Genomic DNA, 25547 nt, shown 5'->3' with positions numbered 1-25547 from the left:
ACCCGGGAGAACAATGCAGGGGAGGCAGCTCCTTTCAAATGATTTCAAGTCAGGAAGCATTAAGGGGGATAAATAACCATCCCAGAACGGAAACTCCACCTGCCGGGAAGTTTTTCACCTCCGCCGAAGCTGAGCCGTTTCAGGGAAATCTCTCTTTCTAGCTATGTTGTGCACATCCATCATCCTCATCCTGACTGTGTTTGTGGTCTGTCAGGGAGCTGTGTATGTACAGTCGGTGCAGGACTGTGCGTGTGTGTGTGGGAGAGTGTATTAGTCTTGTTGGAGGGCTGTAGCCTTCTATGCAGGGGAGAGTTTTAATTGGAACACCCAGCGAGTGGTAGGAGAGTCACAGTGAAACCCTCACAGACAGGCCCACACTGACTCCCTCATATGGCGCGCGACTGTCTCCTGAGGAGCGGCAGATTATAGAAGCAGCTACCACTTTAAATACCCATGAATCACATTCTCACACCGTGCGCGCGTGTTTGTGTACCCACTGTTGCGTGCGCTACCTTCAGGATCTGATGTAAATATATTCCCACTGTACATATTTGACAACTCGCGGTATTGTTACTTTGACAAGCGATTACAATCGGCATGCAGAGTGGTGAGGGTGACGCGCCGTGTGTATGAGGGGGTCGTGTGTCAATAACACATGCATATAAATGTGTTTACGGCAACAAATCAGCCGATGGTTGCACCGGCGGGGTTCCTCTCCCGTAACGCAAGTATGTTTAAGATCAAATCTCCACGGCGATGACGTGTAACTCTACCCATCTTCTTCATCTCTTTGTGTAACCATTCAAATCCTGGCGATGAGATCCCACAATGTGCCTCTTTGATACTTGCGAGTCTTATTTATGGGCTGCACCTTTACAACTCTGGCGCGCCGGGTCTCTCCCTTCATTCTGTTTTTTTTTGTCTCATTTGAATTCATCTCATATCCAAGACTTTTAAATTCTCTCCGATGCAATTTATCCACACGTGCGGCCCACCTCGCGCTCACAGACTCAGCCCTCCCCCACACGTCGCGCGCGGCGTACACGCACTCACGCCATGTTTCAGCGGGAGTGGTGCCTGACAGGAACAAGTGACAGCTCCCTAATTACCTCCTCACTGTAGACGCTGACGCTGCCTCAGACGCACTGCTCATTTTCCTCTTTCTCCTTCCCTCCCTCGCTCCGTCCACCTCTCCCTTTCTCTATCTCTGAAGCACCTTTCTATCCTCCTCCCCCGCCCCTCTCTTTCTATCTCCCCTGTGGTGAATTATGCATGTCCAGGAACTCCCAATCTGCATTCACACCAGCCCTCCTGAGACCGTCCACCTATGTCCCTTCATCCGTCCTTCTCAAAACTCTCCCTACATATTCTAACTAAGGACGGACAATAATGGAAAAAAATAATAAAAATCCCCACTGGCCAGCACGACTTTTCTTTTCAAATGATCTGGTCAACTTGCTGTTATTTCTCATTTACAATTGAGAGAACTTGTTACTTCAGGTTCTACGGCCTGAGAACTGTATAGTTATGTTCCTGAAACACAGAGCTTCTCCATTATTTTCTGTTGCGCCCCCACCAGGAAGAAGTGAACGTTTCCCGCCCCCCAACTCTCCGCCGCCTCTGTACACACTATCATTTGTCTATAAAATTATTTTTATAAGTACACCTCTACATAACATTGTATCCTTGTTAACATAGAAGAAAAGAAAAAAGAAAGTAATATAGAGCAACTTAGAATAAAGAATAACTTTATTAACATTGTTTTGGTCAGAAAAGCATCAATTTACCTTAAAAAAAATCATGTGCAGTTACACTTTATTCTACTACAGCAAAACAGTGTGTTCCCCGAGGTCACATGTGCCCCCCCCCCTGGCATCGCTCCACTATTTGAGAAGGACTGCTGTAACACTCCTGTAACACAGAAGGATCAGCATCTTCATGTTGTCCATATTTCCAGTTCATTCAGTCATTAATATCCCAGCGACTTGGATGAGAGGTGAGGGACACCCTGGACAGGTTCCTCGTTCATCATACATGAACACACAATGGCAACATATTAAAGACTCCAACCAGCTCTGATGGACTGTAAGCAGAGATTGAACCTATGTAACAACTACAGTGTGTGACAGGCGACTGAAAGGGGTCATTTTAAAGGCCAACATTTGTCCGACGCATTATTTGTCATTTCAGTCGTTCATTCACAACATGCTAGAAGTTTCTTTAATAGAGATGTGCTTATGTTTTTAGGTTTTCTTAGGTTTTATGTAGCACAAAGAAGCATGAGGAAGTAAGGGAAACATTCTGCAGCATCATCTCGCAACAATCGGGAGGTGGAGTTCTGTGTCCAATATTGAAGGAGAAGTCAGTTGTCTGCGTTGCATTCTGACACAAAGGTGTTTCATTGGAGGCAAATGTTTCCTTTCCCACCTGATGTTCAAGAGGAGGGGCTGTGGTTACAACGCAGGTTTTTGTGCACACACAGTTGAACCAATCAGGTGTCAGCTGAAACAAGCAGAGCACTCAGAGACATGATGGGTGAAGCTCTCCGCGCTGGATTGGTGGGAACAAAAACGTGCACCACCCCGGCCCTTTGTGGACCAGTTCAGTCACCCCTGAGGAAGATGCTACTTGGCGTACATAGCAGCTCATGTAGCCATGTACGTCCCTCATGGGGCCCTTTCACATCGACATGGTTCTGGATTGAGATTCTCAGAACCTTGTGTTCTATCGAGCCCACGTTCAAAAAAGATTAAGCCGGACTAAAAGGGCAGGGCGTTAAAAAGTGTTACGCAGAAGGAAGTAAACAACACACTAGCAAAATGATAAGTCACTCCTGTATTATGAAAATGTTTGTTGCTTTACTGGGACGATTTGTTTTCAAGTGGCGACTTTTGACAAGAAGGAGATGACTACACCGGACGCATCTGTTATGTAACAAGTGTGTGTGTATAGAAAGTACGCAGATGTGACAGTTGTCTGAGTTCATGTGTCGAACGCCAGAGCAAACAAAGTATACATCTAATTTGATTTAACATAATTCCCAGTACGTCCTCAACTTCCTTCTCAAGTCGTAAACAAAGAATACGACACTGGCATCAATGACATCACGGTTGACAGAGTCAACTGTTGTTTCCAGCCGTGTACCAGTTTTCCAGTTTGTGAAACCAGTTCTTTTCGGTTCAAAATTTTGCTCGGATGAACATGGATGAGGTGCTATATACACCAAGTGACATGAAATGAAGTATCCAGAGCAAAAGAAGTGCCATCCCAAAGCTTAACCCTAACCATGACCACGTCTTTCTGTCAGGCGATGCGCTGCCCACATCATGTATCAACAAGAATACAGCATTTACAGCCGAATATTCAGAATTATTGTCTCTACGACAGCCAGTTACTTGGACACTGAGGCTGGTGAGTGATGTTATGAAAAAAAATACACAACCCAGTGAGTTTATTGTCAGTCAGTAAATCTTCATTGACACATTTTTATTATGATGTCAATACTCTCCTTTGTGACTTAGAACAATGCGTCAGTGTTAACATTCATATGAATCTGGAAAAAAATAGTTGCCATTTGTCTTCTCCCCAAATATGTGTTTGGCTTGGAGACAAAGTAGATTAAGTTTTATTGGGCCAGAGTTAGCATCTCAGCGCATTGCACAAATAACAGAATCCTCAAATTGGAATTGTAAAATAAGGCGTTGTTTTTGAGTAAGTAATGCTTGGTATTTCTTAAAAAAAAGTGCTAGCATTCATTTCCAAGCACACGTTATAAATAGCAGCCCAGCGCTATTCTTGACTTCCTCCATACAAGAGTGTCCCCTGGTACCAGCGTGCACCTTCCCCTCTCCAGGTGTCAGCTCCCAGGCCCAGATTGCATTTCCAGTTGACGCCTGCCGGCCCCACAGGCTTGTTTTGTTCTAATAGAAAATGGAACCCTCACATCACCCCGCCCGCCCAGCCTCGCGGTGTGATTGTCCGGAGGGAGCCAGTGCACAAACACCAATGCTATCTAATCATGAGACGGGGAATAGGAAGGAAAACGCTTGGATAAGAGGTAAGGCAGCACCAGTCGCTTAGGAGTTGAAGAGTTTAAAAGAGAGGAGGAGGACGAGAGGCGTCGACATGCTGAGAAAAAGAGACCAGACAGGAGGGGCAGTTAAAGAAAGAAGCTATCCAAGGAAAGACAAGGATTCAAGAGGATAGATAGTCCACAGTTCAAAGAGAGAGGAGGCACATTTGGATTGAGTGTGTGTGTGTGGCAGTTGATAAAGTGCTGCTGACAGGTGTCACTCAGGGGAAGGAGCCACCAACATGTCGCAAAGATGAGCCCCAAACAATGCAGCCTGTCATCGGCACCGTGCACAAGCTTCAGTCTGCATATAGTTAGAGGAGAGGAGGGTTTTACACTTCAGATTTTCAGAGAATAATATCAGATTTTTTCAAAGAGAAACAGTGTTTTACGACAGTTTCAGCAGATCAGGTGCCAGGCCCAGGTTAGCAGCCAAAAAAAAACACTTTTTCTTTTAAGGAAAAGTGAAACTGTAGAGCGCCCCCTGTCTCTTACCCGATGTAGGGACAGGTATTTCATATCACAACCAAGCTCAAGCTCTCAAGCATCGCCTTTATTACCCAACTGGTGCTTGGTTAGTGGAAAAAGTGGCTACTATCCACAACATAAGAGCCAAGTTTAGTGCTATTGGGGCTGATTTACTACAAATCCTTGCACATCTTAAATGAATCTTGTGGCGATCACATGTTTTTAAACGCCCTTCCATAAACATAAACTGCATGCAATTCACAAATGGCAACTGTGTGGCCTCAATATGGGATGTAATAATCGCGATAGCACACGCCATAAACTACGACTCATCATAAACTGCTCCTGAACTCATTATCCATCTCTCACTTATATGACTGCGAGAATCTCCTTGTGTACAATAGCTGCAGGTTGATTCCAGTTCAGGCTACAGAACAACTGCGACAATGAAGAAGTGGTTTTTGGGCTCCAAGTATCTTTGTAGCGATCAGAAGACTTGTTATATTCAGAGGGAGCCGAATGCCTCTGCCAACTATCCGCCGAGTCCAACACCACTATTTGTGCTGGCCGATGAAAGCTGTGACTCATAAGTGGGTCTTTATAATTCTTGAACAGCTTGTAACTTTTCTTTAACCTGCTTAAGTCACTGTGAAACGACGTCTTTCACAGAGAGATCCGCTCCAAACTCAGCCGTCTACTGAGAGCGGCACTTACACCCACAGAAACCCTGCGGGTGAATCAATGTGTTTTTCAGGATGCATGTCATATTCTGAACACCGGAAATGATTAGACTAATTCTAAAGGTTGTGAAGCCACAACTGAGATCGACTGAAACACAACTACAATTCATTCTGCTCAAAGAATGGTCCCCTTTTGTCCAGCTATTTTAGTGAAACCAATTCATCTTTGTTCATATTTTATCATCGACATAAAATTGTGTTGTGTTGGTTGCTAAATGTTGATCTGTCTGCTGACTAGGCAGAAATAAAAACCCTCCTGTTCTCAAGTCTATGGATGGCACCAACCTTCTCCTTAAGCCATTTTCATTGATGTACATCAACTGTTATTCAGATTTCATTACACTGAAATAATAGTATTCACAATTCATGACCTGATCGCATGTTGAAAGAGCAATATTATTCATACCATTTTCAAGCGTGCCTGACTGACTTTGTGTGGCTTTTCTACTGTGGTTGTAATTTATATATTTTCCTTCAATGGTTCTTAAATTAAATTTAGTTTGAGTGTTTCGTTTTTCCTAATTTTTAAAAAGCTTCACCTCTTTCTAAAACTGGCATTGAACTTTCCCAACTTTGTATTTATTTAACATAGCTATAGATTTTTTTTCAAAACACACAGCTATGACAGTGTGTTTATACCTGATTTTCTGCATCCTTTCTTTATTATTATTTAATCATAAATTATTTAATAATTTTTTTTTTTCAATTTCTTATTAAATTTTCCCCCCATTATTTTCTGTTCTTTGGACCATCCCAAAAGTGCACCAAAGTTGTCATATACAAAGTTTTATATTTTTTAATGATCATCTGTCCATTATTATTATTATTATTGTTGTTGTTGTTGTTGTTGTTGTTGTTGTTGTTGTTAGTAGTAGTAGTTTATTTATTGTTAAACAAATCATTTGGACTGTTGCATTATGCAAATAAACTTTGCTCAAGACAGTGAATCAAATGTAATGTTGACAATGGACCCATTCATCGTCAATGTCATAAAAAAAAACAAAAAAAAAAAAAAAAAAAAAAAACGTATTTCTGCACAGGAAGTGTGTCCAAGTGACAGTTTATTTGAAAAAATAGTTTTCAGTGCCATGTGTGCCTGTGGTCAGTTATCAGAACTGGTACTCCAACAGTGGACTGAAGTTCTACCTCTGTATGTTTGGCCACTTTTCATTATCTCCTGTCCACTCACTGATGTTGTGCTGGTCTGGGACCCTTTCTTCATCCAAGCAACTGTGCTCCGACATACTTCCCCAGAAAAGATGATTCTTCAGCGGCAGATAGACGCAACTGTTCTCTGTAAAAATATAGATAAATAAAAGTACCTCCAATTGCAACTTTTATTTATGACATGACATGATATGAAAAGGTGCTTCAATGTGGCTGCTTTAACCTCTTGGGTCCCCCGTCCACAAATGTGGAGACTACATTTTTGCCTTTCAGCACCATGGTATTTTGCGTTCTAACAAGTTGATCATCGACTCTGACTGCACCTTCACCGTTTCTTGATCATGATACAACAACATTGCAACCATTTCAGTGAGAAAAAAGATGAAAGGAACGCAAGCACACACAAAGGCACTAGTCTGGTGCAACCAAATGTTAAGAATGAATCCAGTGTACATGTAATATTTACAGCTTTCCTTCCAAGACAAAGCTCGGTCAGTACTCCTTCTAGGTAACTACCATCCCAAATAGCAAAAAGCAACAGTGAAGCAAAGGTCCTGTCTGTCAAGGTTAATATGAAATTGTGAACATGGTCATGAAAAACAGTAACTTTTGGGATCAAAGAGTTCAAAGAATATCCCAGATGTGGTGGAGAAATGTCTCTGTGAAACACAGAAGCAGAAACGTGAAGCACCACCCTTCATTAGCAAGCACCTTCAGATTGGAGCGATGAGCCTGTCAGCGGCTGAGGTTGGGTGTGAGGGGCCACGAGAAACAAGCCCAGTGGCCATAATGACATTTCATGGGGAATTAAGACACTGAAGTCAGTTTGGCTCTGTCTTTTTGGCAAGGGTGACCCTCGCTGGCGCAGGTCGTCCCTGCCTCCTCACCAACACGAGCTCCTCACAATAGTTTCTCCTCCCATTCGGCTACGGCGCAGCGTTTATCTGACGGCCACATGATTTATTACCCTCAGTCCCGGCTGCTCAACCTCAGTGTCACCAGGCTTCACCGCAAAGTTGCTGCAAGGCCCGGGTTTCTCACCCGCAACACTGATCAGACTCCCACCGTCGGCACATGACTTTCAGTCACGTTCATTTAGTGCTGGTCAGGTATCGACCTTTGAAGCTAATAGTTTGCCAAAACCTCTTAAGTTCACTCGCGTTTGATCGCACCCGACAGACTCATGTTTGCCGGGCTTTTCACACAGCGACACATATCACCAGCTGTGGGTGGATGTGGGTCAGTAGGCGATAGACAGCACAGTGATGTATAGTAGTGTACAGTAGTATATATATATATATATATATATATATATATATATATATATATATATATATATATATATATATATATATTTTTTTTTTTTTTAAATCTTTATTTAGATTGCAGAATAAAAAAAATGTTTTAGCCATTGAACAGAAATGGTCATGAGCAATAACAGCGCTGATATTGACACATGGCTCAGCAAAAATGAACGTTCAAACAGTTTTCAATGGGGGTGGCCCAGGTGTTACGGTGTCAATATCTCAAGAATAATATCTCTCAAGAACGGTGCACTCTGAAGACTTCTAACCTTCATCTTAACAATGTTCCATTTTACACCAAGCGAACGCACGCGAGTGAATGCAGCTCACTTTTTCCCTCCACGGTGAGGATGACTGGACTGGACTGAACTCTACTTTTCAGTGACGTGCACAAATAGACCCCTTGAGGTTCTTCAGTGCAAGAGAAAATTGCCCTTTTTGCATCTTATTTGTTTTGTGTTGTTTTGTTTTCCAGACATGTTAACATGCTGAGATGAGTTGACTGAAGTACTGATGCGTTTCATTCGGTTTCTTTGGCACCTGCCCCGCAAAATGTTTGTACCTGTCTGTTGCTTTGGGCATGAGTCAGTTCAGGAAAGTGCAAACATTGCATCCGCTTTACCAGTCATTCTTAGGGACTGTCAGCGCCCCCTAGGGAGCCAGAGAAAAATTGGCAGTGCAGGGAAATACTCTCTTACTGTATATCACAAACCTGATATTTTATGTTGGTGGCAGTAGTGAGTCAGTCAACTGGCTGAAGAACAAAAGAGTAGCCCATGTTTCTCTTTGTAACTAGGAGAGTCCACAGATGTCATTTAAAAGGGGCCACACACATAAGGAAAACACTCGATTTTGAGTAACTCTTATGAAGCTCCAAAGCTCCAAGAACAGCTGTGAACTTTAAACATCCTCAACGTTTATGATCAAAAACCATTACGTGTGGTGAGAGCGGCTGCTCCAGGGGCAATCTGACAGAACAACAAGGAAGTAAAGGCTGGACTTTTGACGGTTATTGAATTGATGGCAATAAAAACACAAATAAATCTCAGTGCATTCCATTCCATTCCTTGATATGTCCACGTGACATGCAGCGGAACTAATCTTGTCAGTTAAGATGTTTTTTCAAGATGTTTTTTGGGGTACTTCTGTTTAAAAAATAAATAAATAAAACACATTTTTTAAAAAGTGTGGTCGGGGCCACAGGGGCCTTTTCACTGTTTTTATCCAGCCCTTATAAATGTTCAATGAAAATAGGTCAAAATGTTTGTATTCCAAGAGTTTCAAGTTTTGGGTGCAATATTTAACCTGTCCAATTATTAATTATTTTTATTTTTGCTATTGTTCAATTTCATTCTCCAATTTCAAACCATTTCAATTTGCATTTGTGAAGATTCTCCCTTTCTTATATAGGTTTCGTTTTTTTTTTGTCTTTAGTGATTTAAATTAAAAAAGCTTTCATATCATTTTTTGATTTTTGGAATCTTGCTTGAAATAAATAAATAAACATAATAGTTTGACATTATTTTTGGAGTTGAGTTGCATTTCATCCAGTTTATTTCATTCAGTGTCATTTATTTATTTGTTTTCCAAAAAGTGTTAGCCCGCATTTCGCTAGTGTTACAATGACATGAATGAATTATTCAAATGATCAATGTAAAAAAGCAGGTTAGCAGTATGAAATGCGAATTAATAATCCAAAAAAGCATTTTTTTTAATGTATATTTAAAGGCCAACAGTCGCACATACTGTGACTGTTGGGAGGTGAAAACCTTAGTAGTAGTGAGTTAAGATCATCTGTCCTGTCTTGTTTGTGCAGTTTGCGGCGATGTCCTCCCTCCTTCCTTCATCATTCGTTTTCAGTTCCTTAGAACTGTTTATATCCATTGAAGAAGCGACTCATGTTTTCTTGAATCCAGATGTTCGTTCGTGGTCTCTACACTTCACAGTCAACCCTCCATTGTGCTGGTCTTGCCTCCACTGCGACGCCTGAAATCGCAGGACGAGGAAATGACGGTGCAGAGGAGAAAAAAAAAAAAAGAAGAAGAGCGCGGACTTGAGATTGGGCGAAGAAGCGTTACGCTGTCGCTAATGACTGCCTCATTAGCAGCGGTGCTTAGCCACGTGGACAATAGCGGCAGAACAGCTGATAAAAACACATGCGGAGGCTGCAGTTGAAAGAACTCGGCTGCCTTTTATGTCTTCATTGACTCACTATACATTCTAGCAGCGGGAACTTCCAAACCGCCGGGGATTCATTTAGTAGTTAAAGCCGCTGATGTGATGACGGCTGCTCTTTTTCTTTCTTTTTGGATAAGATGTTGTGAAGAGGTGGAGGTGGTAGAGAGCCAAAATTGAATCGCAGCCTATTACACACCTTCACCCACACAGCGACACCTCCTCTCCCAACTCCCCCTCCCTCCCAACCCCCAGGCGTCCAGATGTTGCTGTCACCCCTGTTCTGCGGAGGCGCTGCTGTGTGGAACTGCCTGAAGTGATGACAATAAACACCTCCACCATAACCTGGGCTGGCGCATTTGCATATATCCCTGCTGTAATTCGAGGGGGGAGTATGCAAATGTATGCAAAATGAAATCCATCTCCTAATGACATGAGACGATTAAACAATTTTTATGCTTAAATATTCTGTTTAATGAAATCAAACGGGCCCACGCGCCGCTACAAATTTGCCTGCGCACGGGCAGAATTAGAGGATATCACAAAAAATAAAAAATGAGAGGGAGGAGGGGAGGAGTGGGGGGGGGGGGGGGGTGCATGACAGCTTTTTAAAGTGTCCCACATGAGGACGAAAAAAAAAAAAACCTCACTAAGCTCCAGAATTCAAATAAGATTTCTATAACAATTACAAAATCTGTCAGTTTCCCTTTTGAACACGCCCACGCTCTCAGTTGAAAGAACAGTCAAGTGCAAAACGCACTTCTGAAATGTCGGGAAATGATAACTACATCCTTAACGACGTTTAATTCCCCCGAAAGCTGCCGCCGCGTCTCGCAGGGGGACGTGGACGCGGCATTAGGAGCAGAGCTGATGATCGTTTCAGCGCCACGCCGGAACCCGCTCGGAATGGGAAACGTAAAAATGCGTTTATAAAGTGCTTCCTAATGAACCCGGCCTTCTGAATTCACCGGAGTGTGAGATGGAACTTACTGGGGGCTCTTTCTTAACAGCGCATTTCAAAGCAAATGCTTCACCAAAAGCCAGAGAACTAGGAAGAGTCCAGTGGAATCCAGAAGGGGACAGAATCTGGCACCCGAGACCCCTCATTTCTGAGTCATAGATTCAGTCTATGACTCAGAGTTATTGAAGTATCCAAGAGCAACAACCTCTAGCCACATGAGCAGAAAATAGATATGAATATTCAGGAAGTCGGTAACCGCCTTTACCAGTTAACATATTTCAGAACCAACAAGGTTTGAGTTTGCGCCTTTATGGACACCCTGCACTCAATGGAATGTACATCATCCTTGTTTAAGGCAAAGTTTACTTCACTTATCCTTGAATTACCAGCACATCAAGGTGAGATGATCATGGTGAACTCATGAGTGAGAACAACTTCAACTAAAGCCAGAGGCTGAGAGCCACATTGCTTTACTGTGTTGCTGAAAAGAGCCACATCCTACCAATAAGTAAGGCTCACCTGGTCACGTGACTTAGCGGCAGTGCAGCGGTTAAAGCACATCCAAGGTTGCTGGTTCGCATCCGGCGTCCGTCTCTTGTGCATGTGTTTTTGAAATTCATACATTTTATCGTGATCCTCCTCCAAATATCAAGCGGTGTAGATAGAAATCTGTGCGCCATTTATTTTACTTACATATATTTTTTACGTGGCTCACGCAGACTGGAGCCTCATCTTGATGTCACTGAATTAAACGGACTTCACCACCATCAACAATGAATCATAGGTGAAACACATGCCAAGTTAGTTTAGGGAATGACAAAGTGAAACATGGAACTAAGTCATGTACATCGTGTTGAACATGGATCTGATGACAGTCCAAGTCTAAGGACCTCGACTCACATCCGCATTGAACGTGCTCCAAGCACATGGACGCACCAGTTGTTTATGTTTCAAAGTTAAACACAAGTCAAATTCTTTGAACAATATTTCGACATTTCGCCAAAATAGCTCTTACTTTTTTGTTTTATTTCCTGTATAAACAATCATCTCAATAGCAACTTGACCAAAATCACACCCAGTTCGGTGGCTCGCATGAAAAAGAATAGAATAATGAGAGATGAACATCATACAAGGGGGAGCAGTCACAGCACATTAGAAAACAAACACCCACAGCAGAAACAAAAGGTACAGTTTTGGTAGCAAATGATGTCAAAAAATGTCTCCAAGAAATGACGTAAATAATGAGAATAAGTTAAGATTTTTAAAAGCAATTCAAACAAATCAATAGTTGATGTTGTGAAAACATTCAGTTCACCATAAATAAACTATTAATCCATACGTGTATTAACAAAATATTACCTTGTAATTACCATTATAAAGGACAGATGAGCAGCTTGTGATGCCAGACTACATTTGACTGCATTTGGATTGTCACTGAAAGACCATAACCACTGATCATTACCAGCAAAGAAAAGGCGTTTCAAAACATTCCATTTTATACGGTTCCAAAACGTTGACAATAACAAGCATCCTTTTAAAAACTGAAATTTATTTGAGTCTCCTTGTCATTTTCATCTAATATTTGGTCTAATATTCATGTTGACTGCTCTTTAAACAACCCTCACCCTCCATTAAAAACACCATTAACCAAATGATACATACTGTAATGACAGCATTACAACATGACGGTGACAACATTACTTCAGGGTGTCACTCGGACGACGTCTTGACAGCGCAACATGTTAATAAGTAAGCTGCAGGTCGGCTGACTAGATGTTTCAACATGTCAGGATTTGGCTGGAGATGACCATCTGAGACTGTCATCGCGTTTATGTGAATAAAATCGTTCATTTTGATGATGCCCTCCAGATCTCAAAAGAGTGACATGGATAAGTGATGTGGAATTACTCCTCATGTCTTCACCTGACACAGTGTACAAAAACATTTATCACCCCACTGCTAACTATATATATATATATATATATATATATATATATATATATATATATTTTTTTTTTTTTTTTTTTTTTTTTTTTGTTTTTTTTTTTTTTGTTTTTTTTTTTACGATGGAATTCCTCATATCAAATGAATAGAAACCAGGCAGCAGATGACATCAAACGCTTGTGAGAGTTAAGGTCTCAAACAGGCAAGTTCACACTGTAGCGCTGTATTGGTTTTGTTCAGCCTAACCTTACCACCACCCAACGCATGACAGACATAGTTAGCGAAAGAAAGCAATAGTATTATCGTGTTTTTTTTCTTCTTTTTATTATATATTGTTAAATGAAGGAAATATTAAACTGCGACACTTTCCACCATTGTTCGTCAATAGAGGTCCAAACTAAAGATGATCTAAGCAACATGCAACATGTTTCTACTGACACGTTTCAGGTAACACCGGTCAGATCGCAAAACGTATGTTCCAGCAGGTCAACCAATCAGAACTCAGATTTTCCAGTGACGCATACAGAGAGGGAGGATTCAACAAAACAAAGAAGTGACATCAATCTTGATGGCACCTTTGAATGATCTGACGGACGGAAGGACTACAGCGACAATTGTGCCATGTTGACTTTCCACTGAAGTTTACCTACTTTTTTCAACACGACTTGACAGGCCAGGGAAAGGGACAGCGGGAACTATTTAGGTGAGGGTACAATCACAAGTTTTGCAAGTCGTGCTCAGGTTGATTCAGAGTGGGTAAAGTTCTGTAAATCCCAGATTAAATAAACTGCCTGCCAGTTCCTACCTCCCAGCTTCTCCCTTCAGGAGTCGCCACAGTGGATCACCTTCCTCCATCTCACCCTGTCCTCTGCTTCCTCTTCTCTCAAACCTATAAACCTCATGTCCTCCTTCACCACCTCCATCAATCTCCTCTTTGGCCTTCCTCTCCACCTTCTGCCTGGCAGTTCCAACCTCAACATCTTCTTCTCCTCCTTCTTCTCTTTCTCCTCCTTCTCCTCCTCCTTCTTCTCCTCCTCCTTCTTCATTCTCTTTGGGCTTCTCCCTTCAGGACTCGCCACAGTGGATCACCTTCCTCCATCTCACCCTGTCCTCTGCTTCCTCTTCTCTCAAACCTACAAACCTCATGTCCTCCATCACCACCTCCATCAATCTCCTGTGTGGCCTTCCTCTCCACCTTCTGCCTGGCAGTTCCAACCTCAACATCTTCCTACCAGTGTACGGACTCTCTCTCCTCTGTACATGTCCAAACCATCTGCATCTAGCCTCTCTGACTTTGTCTCCTAAACACCTGACATGTGCTGTCCCTCTGATCTACTGCTTCCTGATCCTATCCATCCTGCTCACTCCCAGAGAGAACCTCAGCATCTTCTACCTCCAGCTCTGCCTCCTGTCTTTTCCTCAGTGCCACTGTTTCCAAACCATAGAACATTGCTGGCCTCACCACCCTTTTGGACTCTTTCCCTTTCATCCTCGCCGACAGCATTTTGTCACACATCACACCTGGCACTTTTCTCCAATGATTCCACCCTGCCTGCACCTGCTTCTCCACCTATTTCTCTCGCTCTCCATCGCCCTGGACAGTTGAGCCTCAGTACTTAAAAGCACTTTACCTTCTGATGATGATGATCATAATATACAAATTAGATGAGTGAATTTACTCCTATAGGTTGCTTTTCATTTACAGTATATAAAGGTATAACCTGTTTCAAGCTACAACCATTTGAATTATTGAGATCAAAGTTGAATTTATTGTTGAAAAAACTTGCCAAAAGGGTAGTAGTAGAAGAAAAGGAACCAGATTCAAAGTATGACCTCACATACGCGCAAGTACACATCCAGACAATTGACTTCAACTGCAGCAAAGAAGCATTTGGTTTCCATAACCGGAAGTTTATTGTCTTGCCCAGGTTTGCACCTAAAGACACAAACACACAGGAAACACACCAGAGCACAGAGACAGCACAGCGACTGAAGTTGGTAGGCGATCGAGAAAGGGAGAGCGAATAATACACCAGTGCTTAATTGTGGCTTTGTGGGGAGATGGTGACTAATGGCCTTTCCACAGAGCTGTTCAAGCCATGAGCTGCACATTAATATAAAGGGGGTTATTATGATGTTTTAGCTTCAGAGCTGATTAATCACAGGGATTTACTAGGCGCTCACCGCCATATAGGGAGCCGCGCCGCCGTTCAGCAGCCATCAAACTCATGTCGGCGGTTACGCCGTCTTTGAAATGCAAATGCTTGACAGATACGGTGTTAAAGGAAAAGGAGGTTAGGCTGTCAAAGGCGAGGTTGAGATCCTGGCGCTATAATCACGATCTGTCAAACAGAAACAGTCTGCAGTTGATCTGACCTTCGGCGGCATGATGTGTATTTACTGATCATTATTGGATTGGCGGGCGTGATTGATGACGCCGGCGCCGGAGTGGATCGGACCTGGACGGAGCTTGCTGAGTGGGCTGGCGAAGCGTCCTCAAGAGCGGTGAAGTCCCACGCTGGACCCCAAGGCTGGGAGGGATTTCTTCATCCTGATGCTTTGTTGCCTCCTAATCCTGTTGGCTTATATTTTATCCCTGCCTTCCCTGCAGCAGCAGGCTAATAGAGGGAGCCAGCCGGAGCTCTCCTCGTGGCACGCTTCTGCCTCCACACCGCAAAGGAGACGTGTGTGTCGTGTGTGTGTGTGTGTGTGTGTGCAAACTCTTGATTACTGCTGCTACAGATGTTAAAGTGGACACAGATTGAGAGAGAAAGAGGGAGAACACACAGCCGCGCACACACGCACACACTCTCGCGCAGCTAACAGACGGGAGAGAAGCTGTGCTTGTTGTAGCGCATCGATCGATTTCAGGCTCCTCCAACGAGATCCTCTGCTCTTTTACCTGAAAGCACCAAATGATGCAGAGCCGGGAGCTGCAGCGAGGAGGGGGGGCGGAGGAGGTGAGAAGTTGGAGGTGATGGGGCGGGGCAGTGGAGCGCTCTGTGACACCTTGCCAACTGTAATAACACCACTATGATGTCAGGAGCACACACACACACACACACAGCAGTGCTACTCCAAAGGGATGCGTGTCAGATGCCAACCAGGTCTGCTCATGTGCAACCTCTGTGTTCCCTCTTTGCACATTCGGAGGAGCGTGTTAATGTTGAGGATTTGAGTTTGGGCGAGAGGAGAGCAGGAAGAGGTGGGGTAGTGGGGGGGGTTGGATTATTAACCCTTAACACTGAGCTTGATGTGGTTTGCTAAAATTATGGCACAGGGGGATTTATGTGATCCCCATAATCCCGCCGGCCTTGATGCTCCAAATCCATTGTCATGCTTCACTTTTACAGAGGGAAATTTCCATGACTTCAACTCCACACTTAGATTGCACTTTGCATAACCGCACACACACACACACACGCGCGCGCGCACGTGCAGCTGCCACCCATTCAGCACGGGCGCCTGAATACCCTGCGATCCCGTTTCACAGTGCGCGTCTTTGATGTTATTACACTGCTTTACTGGTGCTTTATATGCTGATATCAGTGGGCTGATTCTGTGTAAGACCCACAGCACTAAATGGGTTAGTTGCTCACTCAAAGGGGAAAATGAAAAGCCGGTAATGAACTGTTGTCGTTTATAATGTGTCACTGGAACCTACAGATAAAAAAAAAAGGAACATAAAATTGCATTATGTTATTATAGTGACAGCACGGTGCAACAAAACACGCTGACTTTTCCAGATGGATTTACACAAATGTACTTGTCCATTCAGTCTTTCCAGATTTCACATGAACTCGGACTGATGTGAAGTGGAAGCAGGTTACACAGCCCTCACAGTTGAGATGTGTGCTCCGTCTGTGAGATGCAGTTTTGTGAATGTGTGAGGGAGTTTAAGTTGTAATGCGACTGTGTGCGTGGAAGCGCACGTATGAAGTGAGTGATTTTGTGCGTCCAGTGCCCACGCGCCTCCATCCCCGTCAGCAAAGGATGACAACATGACAAACATTTTCACAGCAGGAGATGAATGTGTCTTCAGATCTAAGGCGTCTTCCACCTCAACGCTGAATGGAAACTGTTAAAATCCGTGTCTCTGACTCTTTATGGCAGTACAGTTTGAGATAATTCTTCATTGCTTAGTAGCTACATTGGACAGGCGGAAGCATCAATGGATATCAAGGACCCCAAAAAAGTAAATTCCCTGTTTACTTTTCTGAACCAAACTATGAAAAAAAAAACAATGTTAATGTCAGCAAAAGGAAAATAAATAACCATAGAGGTCTGCTTCTGCAAGCATTCGCCCGTCTCATGGTTTCAAAGCAATGTGTACCGTGAAATTAGTTGAATATTTTTGGGCATTCACCCCGACAGCTACTGTAGTTTTTGTCAAATCCGGGTCTGTTGCTTCACATACACTCACAATGTTTCATGAAAAAGAATATTATTATATTTCCCTTTTGTGGGAAGAATAAAGGCCAGTTTATCTAATGTAATCTAATCTAATCCAATACATGTGTAGTTGTTCTGTGAAGGGTAATCATGGCTTCATGTGTTTATGTTTGTGTTGGCTATTTTCACTTCTATTTTTTATTCTTAACCTATAAAAACATGGCTAAAATAACGTGTTCGGAACTGCGGTGACATGTCTGCTTGAAACCTTGTTAACATTTCATAAGTTAACAGAAGTTTCAGTATATTTTAGGAACATTTTAAGTGTTTTCAGAGCCAAAACGTGAGCATACCTTTATGCTGAAGCTAAAATATGTTTAAAGAAACTCATTATGTGTGTTTGAAAGAGGCAAAATAGTGTGTGAGCCCAAGTCAATATCAGTTAGGGAGAAAATGTCAATATTGAACACCTGCTAAATTGAGTCATCAAGCCCTTGCACATGGAAATGGTGTCTTTATTTACTGTTGCACACGCTGAAGCATTGTGCTAACAGGTGGTGTCACTGTGCACACTTGAGTTGAGTGAGTTGGAGAATCCTCCCGTGAGAAAGGCTTTGTTTTCTCTTTATCAATAGAGCAGTTCCACAAGCAGCTGTGTTGTTGACCGTAGCTGTCGTGGCTGTAGTGGGTAGGAGTCATTACATCTGTGGGTACGGTCCCAGTAGCAGCCAGTCAACATCTGAATAAACATGTCTTGATCTGGATTAAACCTTCCCTGTTCACATGACACGAGAAGACGCTATATGACTCACAGAAGCTGCATCCTCCATCCATTTATAAACAAACCACCAGCCAGTGAGGAAAGGCAGCGATCCCTCTTATTTGTCTCACTATTTTAAATCTACTCCATTATTTACAATAAAAATGTATAGTTCATATGTTGACAATTATGACAATTAATTTAGAAGTCATGTCAGATGTGATGAACATGAAGTGAAGTGTGTAGACGGATGCTGACGCGAGCAGGGATGGGTCCAAATCTCCCTCCAAACATTGCAGAAAACGTGTTTCTAAGAAGCATTTTCATTCAAATGAGTGGTCCTTGGAAAGTGACTTCATAAAAGCAAACACTTCCTAGCACTGTGACAAAACTTCGGTGGATTCACACGAGATCCAGCACAGAAAGGGACTCTGACATGCTCTCTCAGTTTAAATTCTATTTATTTTCATGCCCCTTTGTGTCACCAAAGTGCGGCAAACTAGAAAACAAGCAGTGATTTAAATAGATGTGTCTCCAACACTTCACGCCTGTTTCAGAGAGTCGATGCGGCCTGAGCCATGAAGCCATCCATCTGTGTTTAAATCCAAAGAGCTCTCACTGTTTAGTGTGAGAGACCGTGGAATGTAGTATATCTACCTTTCACTGACAAATCTATGCTACTGTAACATCTACTTCTCATGTGTGAAATTTGCCGACTGTGGTCCTGTTAAAGACATCAGTAATATATATAAAGATTCAGAGATCTGTGAATGAGAACACACCCATGTCGCAAATGTGGCTCATGTTATTAAAACTGCTCTACAAATGTGAAGCTAACAGCTTGTCCAATGATGTTAACAGCAATAAAGAAGGTAATGATAATAAATGGAGGCACAGCTAAGAGTCCTGAAGGTCCTGGTGTCCACTGGTTAAAGTTCAAGAGTAAAGGTAACCGGAGAATATGCATTGCTTCATCCAGCCCTACACAACCTATGACAGCAGAAAAAAAAAAAGCACTTTGTGACGGAGCTGATTTAAAGTTTCATGCCGACGACTTGCACACCATCATGCTCTTATACATGTGCTCCATCACCTCTGCAGAGGTAGAGGCTCCAGGCTTCCTTGGGCTGATTATCCCCGCAGGAGGAACATGGACGGGTTCCTGAGCCTGACTCATGGTTTCTGTTTGGAGAGGTCCAGTCAAGCGCCGGCTGCTCCGACAGAAACTTGTGTTTACACAGCCTCTCGGGCCAGACTGGGAGGCCTTCTTTTTTTTTTTCACACCCAGGTGCTTTCCAAAGAAAATGTGCAGCAGAGGCCCCTCGCTGAAGGTTCACCACACTGAAAACCATCCGTGTTCCTGCTGTCGTCTCGCATGCCTCGACTGCACGCGCGCAACAACACACCATCTCACAGAGGATGATGTTATTTTCTGGAAAGTTTTTCTTTTTTCCATTTGCTCTTTACATAGACTTGCTAGATCCTGACTTAAACACACTGGAGGGAAATTAGTTCCCCTCAAGTTATGTGTGACTGTTGACATTCACACACATTTACACAACATGTAACTTCATTTATAGCTTTAATCATAAATGTATTGATCACGTTTTGGCCGAAGAGTTCCTGTCTTCGATTATACTGCCTTCCTTCTATGGACAGAAATGTCAACCCTTTGGCAGTCTTTCACTTCATGGGTTTCAAATTGTACTTGAAGATTCGACGATTTCAAAACTGAGTTCAAGGAAGTAATCAAATACAGCTGTTTAGTTAACGCTACTTCTGCCATGTCCGTCTTATCCCGTGCTTTTATTTGTGTGATTTCCGGCTGTGTTCTGTGTTTTCCATTTCCTTGTTTTTCCCCAGCTTTCCCAGCGACACGGCTGGCATTTATTTGCTAATCATGGTCCCACGGATATCAACACCTCGGTGTCAACTTGTGTTGCCAGATGGTTACTTCGTGCTCCTACGGTAAACTCTCCCACAACTCCATGCTCTCGTTTTGCCTCCTTGAATATTCTAAATTGTGCGCGCGCTTGATTTCCTCATCAGCCGCCTCCTTAGTCTCAATCTTCTCACTCCATTTCTGTTCCTCCATTATTCTCCTGTTGGACCGCGTGTGAGGTGTTTCGTAAAACTCACCTTTTGTTTTCCTATCGCTATCTTTATTTCCTTTTGTGTGTGTGTTTTCCACCACTGAGTGTTTTCAGGTTATTGGGCCTCATGAGTTAGTGTCCGAGGGTGTTTGCGTTGTCCCCGTTAGGCTCGATTACAATTCGCCTCTTTTCTGTTTCAGTCTTGAGTGTATTTCCCGTTTCGTGTTCTGGTGTTGGCGCCCTTGGTTCTCTGTATCTGTTCGTCTTTGTACTACTCCTCTTTGTCGAATTAATCGCTTCTCCGAGTCTCCTGTCTGTCAGAAGACTCGGAGACAGCCATGGCAACTTCAAGTAAAAGTAAAAAGTCTGTGTAAGTCTGAATATAACACTTTATTTTTTCCCCTTAGAGATGCTCAGATGGCTTCACCACCCGGCTGAGGTCATGCTACACAGTTCTCCTCTCTGCCGTATGACCATATCGGATATAATGTCAAGATTGTACAAGGATGGTTATGAAAATACATGACTCACTATGAGTTGGGCGAGTCTCCCCTCTGCAGCATGATTTATCAGTGACCGAATTGGGATTTTAGGAGAGCTAAACATGCTCTCACTCACTGTAGCTCTTCTAAAATCTTTCATAGATATCCTGTTACAGAATGGGACATTGGTGTCTTATGCAGGTGTTCTCTCATCTATGTGGTGTGAACTACTATATTTAGAACATCTCTCTCACAATGAGAGTCATTCTGGGAGCTGGCAGAAGCCAGCAGTTGCCTCACTGACCCTGGTGTTAGTGGTGTGTATGTTGATCCAAGTGCTGTTTCCCTGAACCCTCCTTTTAAGGTTGATGGCCCTCGATGACTGAGCACATGTATAAATGAGCCGGCCAATGATGGAGGGGAGAAATTATTGAGCTGGTAACAGAACAGAAGTTTGAGTGAACGGTCGCGACACAGAGTTTGTGTCTGAGGAACCCAACGCAGTCTCAGCGCCACACACACACACACCGCCGCAACACAAACAAACAGCTGTAAGTGCCACAGTGTTGACTCCGGGACCCGGAAAACGTCCCATCAGCCCCATGAATGAGAGCATTCTGCCTCCCCGCCTGCCAGTTATTAAAATCAATTAATGACAGTGCGGAGGGGGGCGCTGTAAAAGCTGACTTGTTGGGCTCTAGGGGTCTTCGGCGACACGTTGCTTTTCTGGATCACTGGTGCCATATGGACCCTCCCCACTCGGGGCGCATAACTCATTTTTATGAGGCCTTCATTGGCTAATGATGGAATCGTGTGCGAGCGCCGTGCACGAGCTCCGTGCACGGGAGTGGTCCGGTCCTCATAACTGTCACTCCCACAGACACAAACAAGCTGCTGACTCATCGTTCTAAATTCAGCAGTGCAACTATCAATAGCTGGAGAAAGTACAGGTACAGTAAGAGCACCAGCTCTTTCATGTGGAGTGTTTGCCCTCTGCTACAAATAGACCGTGGGCACACAAATAGCATTATTGAAACACAATCTCCAAAAAGTTTCAGAGCAACAGTGCAGTTCACTGTCAGTCAAGCCCAATTGAGGATGAGATTGGCCGTTAAAGAGAGGCATGGTGTTGCTGCGAGAGGACGGAAGTGCTCCATTTACCACGAGTGGCCTTGGTCACATAAGAAGTGAAGCGCAAACACACACAACTGCTTCTCTCTCTTCCCCTTTGTTAGCAGTTAGAGCTCAAAATCAGCCAGTTTTAAACATCTGCAGAAGTCATTTGACCACTTACAGGCACGTAAGTCAAACATGCCAACTCACTGTTTTTTTGGGGGGAGGTCAAATAGTACAATTTCCATTTGCAAGAGAATGTGTTAATGGGTAATGACACTTCATCGGGTAGTAAATGAAGTGATAATACTCATGTCAGTGACTTATAACAGTGATGATGGAAGGATCTACTAGCAAAATAACAGAGACCTAACTGCAAAGTGTTTTAAGGATGAGTCATATTAACTTATTTATTCAGCGAACATACTTGACCAGGATTTAAAGTAGTTGAAGGGATCATTAAACCTCAAATTCAGACACACATTCTCGCCCCTAAAGGCCCATTTAGACTCAGTGTTACATTTGGATCTGGATACGACGGAGACTTCTGTACTGCACATTTCCATGGAACTTACGGATACAGACCAAAGTACTACCACCAAAGTAGTTTGCAGATATATATATATATATATATATATATATATATATATATATATATATATATATATATATATATATATATATATATTATACACAATGTAATATATTTTCATGTGGCATGCGAATAAATACATGAAAAAACTGTTTATAAATATGACCAAAACATGCATATCCAGTAATGTAGGCATTTTTATTCAAGAAACTAGTGTTATTACTATCCATTTGTAATTGCACTTTTTTTTTAATTACATTTTTGTTACATTTATTGCATCATGCGTCTCTGGCATGAAGTCTTTTCGGTCCTCTGCACATTGTTGCAGCAATTGTTTCTCATCGTGGTTATTCAGAAATGCTTTTCTGTACTGTAAGTCCTGTTTTCACAACAGACAAGACATTCCTTGCTCCTTGATAAACTGATCATTGATATCATACAGGTATCAAAGAGTCTATAGCCATAGTCAACTTACGGTGATCAGAGAAGGAGATGCTTTCCTCGGTTTCGACTTGCTTCTTCTCCCTCTGTGCTTCATCCTGTGAAGACAAATTGCACTGATCTGTCTTCTGTAGTCAGTTGTAGCTACTACAGCGAGTGAGCGACGGACTCAGTTTACCAAAGGCATCACTCCTATCTCAGTCGTCCCTGCCGCAGTCCAGAATATGTTTTTGTCGAACTGGGCTGGAGGTCTTGTCAGGGTGTGCCATGCCTCTTGAGTCACGATGATGAGTCAAGCTTGAGTCATATCTTCAAATCTAGCAAGCAAGTTACTTATGATAAGGCACTTCCGTTTTTGAATTTAACAGGGATATTGTGAGTCTTCAACTAGTGATTCACAAATGGTGGTCTGGGACTCAAAAGCCCATCCCGATGGGTTTCATGCCTTTGTCTCAACAAAACTGTCAGCTGTCCTTTTTTTTTATCATTTTACCTGACTTGATCTGACCTAAACTCAGCACATGCTGTCAGCCTCAGTTCAGTCACTGGACGTCTCATTTCAACTTTGGACTGGACACCAAGACATCGCCTACAGAACCTGACGTATCCGGTCAACTTTCATCCTTGTATCTACTCACTTCCATGTGCATTCCTGCTTCCATGTGTGAGCATTTCTTGTGCTGGAGTCAACAGTTTTTAATAGTTTTTGACCTTGTCCCACCTGGGACTCTCTTATCTCAGTGGATGTGCATTTACCTGTAGAACTTGTGAAGTGTTTATACTGTAGCTCTCGCTTGCCTCTGTGCCTCCGTCTCCGCTTCTGCTCAATCGTGGCATTAGCATTATTCAATTATCATGAAGCTGTTGTATTGTATTGCTAGTTTTTTAACGGAATAAAGCTAAATCCAGCTGTTTATTTTTGACAGAACGTTGGTGTGTCCCAAAGCCAGAGCAGTTGAGCAACCCTTGTCCTAATGTGTCGAGTGAAAGAGCCCCTCAAGTCAATGTAGCAGTGTTGTTTTGGGAAGCCATTGCTAGACGACTGCTGGACTCGAATTCCATCTACAGACATCGGCGATGGGCACACAGTCGACCGCAAAGTTGTGGGGCTTTTTGTGATTTATTTTGGCTGTGACTTTGGAGGTGGAAATTACCTCGCAGACCCTTCAGGCTTCAGAAAATCTAATGATTTTGGAAAAACTCTCGCAGACCTCTATTAAAGAACCAAAAAAAAAAAGGCGAACAGTTGACACCAGGGAATTCCTCGGAGCTCTGCGTTACATTTCAAGACATCGGTGCGGCCTGATCAAACTACAAAGAGACATTGTGTCGTTCTCCTTTTGATTTGTAGTCGACAGCACTTAGGTTGGAAATGCTGTGGAATACTTCATCATCCAATATGTCAAACGCACCATTTTTCATTTCTTGTTAATTCCCTTCCCAAAGCCTCCTTCCACTGCCTCCACCCCTTCTAATCTGGCTATAAAGGTCAGTTTAGCATAATGACATCACACAGATGAGCACGGGCAAAACCAGATTACTGAATCGGACTCAAATGTGGCTTTCCAGATGAAACAGCATTAAATGACATTAACGCCGGCACTTTCACTGGAAGCTTCAACGGAGATTGCGCAGGGCCGTTCCTTCTTTGCCCCCTTTGTATTTTTAATGAGGTGACAGAGAGCGGCGAGATGGGGATGGGACGGACTTACAAGGGGCTGAGCCGGGATCAGATACAGTCCGCCTGTTTGTGTAATATTCCATCAGCCAGCTATTAGGGCTGGGTTAACCTCCTCAATATGACTGACATTTTTAGAGCACAGGCAGCACCACTGGCACAACTCAAGGGGACCTTTAGAAAAATATTAGAGCCACCATTGAAATGATGAGCTTACTTTTTAAATGTTCCCTTCAGTTCAGGCACAGATTAACATTTGCTGTTGGCTTTGGAGAAGAACAAACTGGCTCATGGTTAGCATCCAAGGGGCCAGCGAGCGCTGTGAATACGCTTGAACTAAAACATGTGCTTCTCTTACCTCAAAGACGTTGTGGAAAATGAGCGAAAATCTTAAGAATATATTCCAGTATTCCACGATTACCGCTATTTTCATGTTGGAATACATTTTTTTTTTAAATGTAGATTGAGAAATCTGTCATGAACAAACGTTGAAGTGCTCCGAAACATGAGGTTGCCAGGATCCGCTAAATCGTTTTTAGCATTCATCTGTTGGTCGGCTGTTTCCATTGAAAATTGTTTTTCGGCTCCATCTCTGTGGCAACAGCAACTTTCCCCCTTCAGGAAACACAGGAGGGAATATCAACTGGATAGCCGCGGATGGCAGAGATGTTTTCCTGTATGAGTATTTAAACGTGCCGTGCATCACCTGACACTGACCAGCAACAGCTCAGTGACAGAGGGTGAAGTTCAATGGGTGGGCCATTTATTAAATTCAATCTTATTTTATTCATAAGACAATATAAGAAAGTCCAATTTAATTTCAGCACCAGAAAGTTTCTGCCACCCAAGAAAGGTTGTTGAAATTTCAAACCACCCGCTAGGAGGTTTTATGAAGACAAAAGATTTAGATTTGCCACTTTTGAATTCCTACTAATATTTACTAATATTTAGAAAGATTCATCATCCAAACCAAAAGGTCTCACTTTGTACGATCCAGGCTTTCACTGAACCCTTCTGTTATTCTCATAATCATCTTCTCTAAACACTGAAATGTGGTTTGCTCCACACCAGAGAGGGAAAAAAACACCACCGAGAATTTTCCGTGGCCACGGTGGTTGGGGTCCTGACCAGCCGTGGTCAATGTGGTGTTAAACCACCGTGGTCA

Source organism: Synchiropus splendidus, chromosome 7, assembly GCF_027744825.2.
Source record: "Synchiropus splendidus isolate RoL2022-P1 chromosome 7, RoL_Sspl_1.0, whole genome shotgun sequence".
Lineage (NCBI taxonomy): Eukaryota > Metazoa > Chordata > Actinopteri > Syngnathiformes > Callionymidae > Synchiropus > Synchiropus splendidus.
The sequence above is the reverse complement of the archived record's forward strand: the minus strand, read 5'-3'. Positions refer to the sequence as shown.